The following is a 5,790-nucleotide window of genomic DNA, read 5'->3' on the forward strand; positions in this document are numbered from 1 at the left end:
CGTTGTGGAGCACAGGCTCCGGACACGCAGGCTCAGTGGCCATGGCTCACGGGCCCAGCCGCTCCCTGGCATGTGGGATCTTCCCGGACCGGGGCACGAACCCCTGTCCACTGCATCAGCAGGCAGACTCTCAACCACTGCGCCACCAGGGAAGCCCCTACTTCTACCTTTTAAAATGTATTCCATCCTTTTCCTTGTATTATTGCACAGGCTAGGATTTTCACTACAATGTTGAATAGAAGTAATAATTGATCTTGATCTTGATCTTGATCTTAGGAGAAAAGTGTTTATGCTTCATCATTAAGCATGAGGGTAGCTGTGGGCTTTTCATAGATGTCCTTTATCACATTGAAGAAATTTCCTTCTCATCTTAGTTTGTTTGAGCATTTTTGAGCATTTTATCATGCAAGGGTGACAAATTTTGTCAAATGCTGCTTCTGTGTCCATTGATAATCATTGATTCTTATCCTTTATTCTAGTAATGGGTTCAATTACATTGATTACTTTATAAATGTTAAACTAACTTGCATTACAGATATAAAACCCCCCTTTAGGCATGGCTTTTCATCCTTTAATACATTGCTACATTTGATTTTTTATATTTTGTTAACATTTATTGCAATTATGTTAATGGAGGCCATTGATCTGTAATTATTTTTACCTATAATATCTTCTTCAGGTTTTGATAATAGGGTTATGTTGACGTTATAAAATATGTTGGGTTGTGTTCCCTCTTAAGCTTGGGATCCATAACCCAACTTCCTGTCAGGAACTACCTGTAGGCAGAAATCTAGGGCAAGTAAGGGGATAACCTTCAATGTTCCTTCTCTCAAATATCATGTTCTTATACTGTTTATTGTTCAATGATTGAAAGCATACATATCTATCTAACTAGATATTTCCAGTTTTATCATGGTTTATGGCAGGGGTAAGTCCAGTGCTAGTTACTCTATCATATCTAAAAGCAGAATACACGTTGTGGATTCTTGTTTAAAAAACAAGATTTTTAAATTTCTAGGTATAGTCAGTTTTATTTGTAACTCTGAATTAGTGAAACCACATTTTTTACAGTTTAATAAAGAAAGTTCAGAAATATTGTTGTGACAGAAGGATCTGTACATAGAAGAAACTGCAGTGTAAATAATAGATACTAGAAAATAATGAATGTTAGGAAAAGGAGTGAGACAGGAATAGAATTTCTGATTGGAGTTGGTCATTTAACTCAATAAATACTTACTGAATAAGTATTATACAGAAAACATTATACCATTCTCTTTGGTTTGGTTTATAGGAAGAAGTGCTATGGAGAGACAAAAGAATTAGGGAGATGTGAAAATAGAATGACTTGCATATATGTTAGTATCCTATATGTTTACATTTATCAAGTGCCTGGAGATTAATTCATTGGTTTGTCTATTAATTTAGTAAATATTTTTTGAACATTGACTTTGTGTCATGCACTCTCCTAGATGTTGGAGACACAGTAGTAGATGTTATTGAACAGGACTTTACACATGTACTGAATAATGAAAAAACCTGTAGCAACTAGAAAACATTGAATGTTTCCCACCTCATTCACATTTGATGTAGTTATTATTTCTTTTATTTTTTATTGTGAAATGGCTTCCATACCACAAAACCTATTACACAGACTTTCTGTTCAAGTTTTGTAACTAAGCATTGAGAAAAAGAGAGTTTAGGCTGAAATTATTTATACATTCATCATATATTTCATGTGACTTTGAATCCTGACAAACATATATAAAATAAGTAGATGAGACTTCTAGATAGGAGGTAGTAGATTAGAACAGAACAAAACTCTAATTATAAAACTAGAAACATTCAGTTGATTTGCAAAGTCATATTTTTAAAAATACCTAAGAACTGTGGAAGTAATGAGGAGTACAAAAAACTAAAATTACAGAATGGTGAAAACTGTTCTAAGCCTTTAGGGTTGAGGAAACAATGGTTATTCAAGGTCCTCAATAAAAGTCCAGGATGGCCATGCACAAAGTACAGGGATGAATCAGAAGTATACAGAGTTTTACTGAAATCTCAATCCACTCAGGTCAATTCTTGATTGGATTGAGGTTATCAAACTCTACTGAAGGAAAAAGCAAATTATCTCTACTAGAAGATTACATGATATATGGCAATCTATGGTTCTTTAATTAATAATGACTTACACTACAATAAAAAATTAGCAAACAGAGGGACTTCCGGGTAAGATGGCGGAAGAGTAAGACGCGGAGATCACCTTCCTCCCCACGGATACACCAGAAATACAGCTACACGTGGAACAACTCCTACAGAACACCTACTGAACGCTGGCAGAAGACCCCAGACCTCCCAAAAGGCAAGAAACTCCCCACATACCTGGGTAGGGCAAAGCGGAGAGATTCCCGCACAGAGGATCGGTGCCGAGCGGCACTCACCAGCCCGAGAGGCTTGTCTGCTCGCCCGCCGGGGCGGGCGGCGCTGGAAGCTGAGGCTCGGGCTTTGGTCAGAGCCCAGGGAGAGGACTGGGGGTGGCGGCGAGAACTCAGCGTGAAGAGGGCTAATGTGTCACAGCTAGCCGGGAGGGAGTCCGGGAAAACTCTGGAGCTGCCGAAGAGGCAAGAGACTTTTTCTTCCCTCTTGGTTTCCTGGTGCGCAAGGAGAGGGGATTAAGAGTGCTGCTTAAAGGAGCTCCACAGACGGGCGCGAGTCGCGGCTGAAAGCGCAGAGCCCAGAGACGGGCATGGGACGCTGGGGCTGCTGCTGCCGCCACCAAGAAGCCTGTGTGCGAGCGCAGGTCACTGTCCACACCGCCCTTCCGGGAGCCCGTGCAGCCCGCCACTGCCGGGGTCCCGGGATCCAGGGGCGGCTTCCCTGGGAGAATGCACGGCACGCCTCGGGCTGGTGCAACGTCACGCCCACCTCTGCCACTGCAGGCTCGCCCTGCACTCCGTGCCCCTCCCTCCCGACCAGCCTGAGAGAGCCAGAGTCCCCGAAGAGGCTGCTTCTTTAACCCTGTCTTGTCTGAGCGAAGGACAGACGCCCTACGGCGACCTACATGCAGAGGCGGGGCCAAATCCAAAGCTGAGACCCAGGAGCTGTGAGAACAAAGAAGAGAAAGGGAAATCTCTCCCAGCAGCCTCAGAAGCAGCGGATTAAAGCTCCACAATCAACTTGATGTACCCTGCGTCTGTGGAGTACATGAATAGACAACAAATCATGCCAAACTGAGGAGCCAGGAGTCAGTGCTGTGCCTCGGAGGTGGGAGAGCCAACTTCAGGACACTGGTCCACAAGAGACCTCCCAGCTCCACATAATATCAAACGGCGAAAATCTTCCAGAGATCTCCATCTCAACACCAGCACCCAGCTTCACTCAACGACCAGCAAGCTACAGTGCTGGACACCCTATGCCAAACAACTAGCAAGACAGGAACACAACACCACCCATTAGCAGAGAGGCGGCCTAAAATCATAAAAAGTCCGCAGACACCCCAAAACACCCCACCAGACGTGGACCTGCCCACCAGAAAGACAAGATCAAGCCTCATCCACCAGAACACAGGCACTAGTCCCCTCCACCACGAAGCCTACACAACCCACTAAACCAACCTTAGTCACTGGGGAAAGACACCAAAAACAACGGGAACTACGAACCTGCAGCCTGCAAAAAGGAGACCCCAAACACAGTAACATAAGCAAAAGGAGAAGACAGAAAAACACACAGCAGGAGAAGGAGCAAGATAAAAACACACCAGACCTAACAAATGAAGAGGTAATAGGCAGTCTACCTGAAAAAGAATTCAGAATAATGATAGTAAAGATGATCCAAGATTCTATTTCCAAGATCAAAAATCATGGAAATAGAATACACAAAATGCAAGAAACAATTAACAAGAACCTAGAAGAACTAAAGATGAATCAAGCATCAATTAAAAACACAATAAATGGCAGTCATATTTGACCCTTGAACTCGCGGGTGCTTTCTTCTTCCTCTTCCGGGGACGGTACCTAGAGGCATTCAGGATGGTTCAGCGTTTGACGTACCGTCGTAGGCTGTCCTACAATACAGCCTCTAACAAAACCAGACTGTCCCGAACCCCTGGTAATAGAATTGTTTATCTTTAAACCAAGAAAGTTGGGAAAGCACCAAAATCCGCATGTGGCGTGTGCCCAGGCCGACTTCGAGGAGTTCGTGCTGTGAGACCTAAAGTTCTTATGAGGTTGTCTAAAACGAAAAAACATGTTAGCCGGGCCTATGGTGGTTCCATGTGTGCTAAATGTGTCCGTGACAGGATCAAGCGCGCTTTCCTCATTGAGGAGCAGAAAATCGTTGTGAAAGTGTTGAAAGCACAAGCACAGAGTCAGAAAGCTAAATAAAAAAATGAAGCTTCTTTGAGTAATAAAAAAATCAAAAAGCAAAAAAAAAAACAAAAAAAAACACAATAAATGAAATTAAAAATACTCTAGATGGGATCAATAGCAGAATAACTGAGGTAGAAGAACGGATAAGTGAGATGGAAGATAAAATAGTGGAAATAACTGATGCAGAGCAAAATAAAGAAAAAAGAATGAAAAGAACAGAGGACAGTCTCCGAGACCTCTGGGACAACATTAAACGTACCAACATTCGAATTATAGGGGTTCCAGAAGAAGAAGAGAAAAAGAAAGGGACTGAGAAAATATATGAAGAGATTATAGTTGAAAACTTCCCTAATATGGGAAAGGAAATAGTTAATCAAGTCCAGGAGGCACAGAGAGTCCCATACAGAATAAATCCAAGGAGAAATACGCCAAGACACATATTAATCAAACTGTCAAAAATGAAACACAAAGAAATCATATTAAAAGCAGCAAGGGAAAAACAACAAATAACACACAAGGGAATCCCCATCAGGATAACAGCTGATCTCTCAGCAGAAACTCTACAAGCCAGAAGGGAGTGGCAGGACATAATTAAAGTGATGAAGGAGAAAAAGCTGCAGCCAAGATTACTCTACCCAGCAAGGATCTCATTCAGATTTGATGGAGAAGTTAAAAGGTTTACAGACAAGCAAAAGCTGAGAGAGTTCAGCACCACCAAACCAGCTTTACAACAAATGCTAAAGGAACTTCTCTAGGCAAGAAACACAACAGAAGGAAAATACCTACAGTAACGAACCCAAAACAATTAAGAAAATGGGAATAGGAACATACATATCGATAATTACCTTAAATGTAAATGGACTAAATCCTCCCAACAAAAGACACAGATTGGCTGAATGGATACGAAAATAAGACCCATATATATGCTGTCTACAAGAGACCCACTTCACACCTAGAGACACAAACAGACTGAAAGTAAGGGGATGGAAAAAGATATTCCATGCAAATGGAAACCAAAAGAAAGCTGGAGTAGCAATTCTCATATGAGACAAAATAGACTTTAAAATAAAGACTACTAGAAGAGACAAAGAAGGACACTACATAATGATCAAGGGATCGATCCAAGAAGAATATATAACAACTGTAAATATTTATGTACCCAACATAGGAGCACCTCAATACATAAGGCAAATGCTAACAGCCATAAAAGGAGAAATCGACAGTAACACAATCATCATAGGGGACTTTAACAGCCCACTTTCACCAATGGACAGATCATCCAAAATGAAAATAAATAAGGAAACACAAGCTTTAAATGATACATTAAACAAGATGGACTTAATTGATATTTATAGGACATTCCATCCAAAAACAACAGAATACACATTTTTCTCAAGTGCTCATGTAATATTCTCCAGGATAGATCATA

The 5,790-nt window shown here is 41.4% G+C and overlaps 1 pseudogene across 1 annotated transcript; it reads left to right on the top strand.

Moving 5' to 3' along the window:
* Positions 1-3,967: 3,967 nt before the first annotated feature.
* LOC308620213 (large ribosomal subunit protein eL34-like) lies at positions 3,968-4,437 on the top strand (annotated as a pseudogene). The gene has a single exon. The product of its transcript is annotated as a large ribosomal subunit protein eL34-like (transcript).
* The last annotated feature ends 1,353 nt before the right edge of the window (positions 4,438-5,790 follow it).

This window comes from Mesoplodon bidens, assembly GCF_964165515.1.
Source record: "Mesoplodon bidens genome assembly, chromosome: 7".
Classification (NCBI taxonomy): Eukaryota; Metazoa; Chordata; class Mammalia; order Artiodactyla; family Ziphiidae; genus Mesoplodon; species Mesoplodon bidens.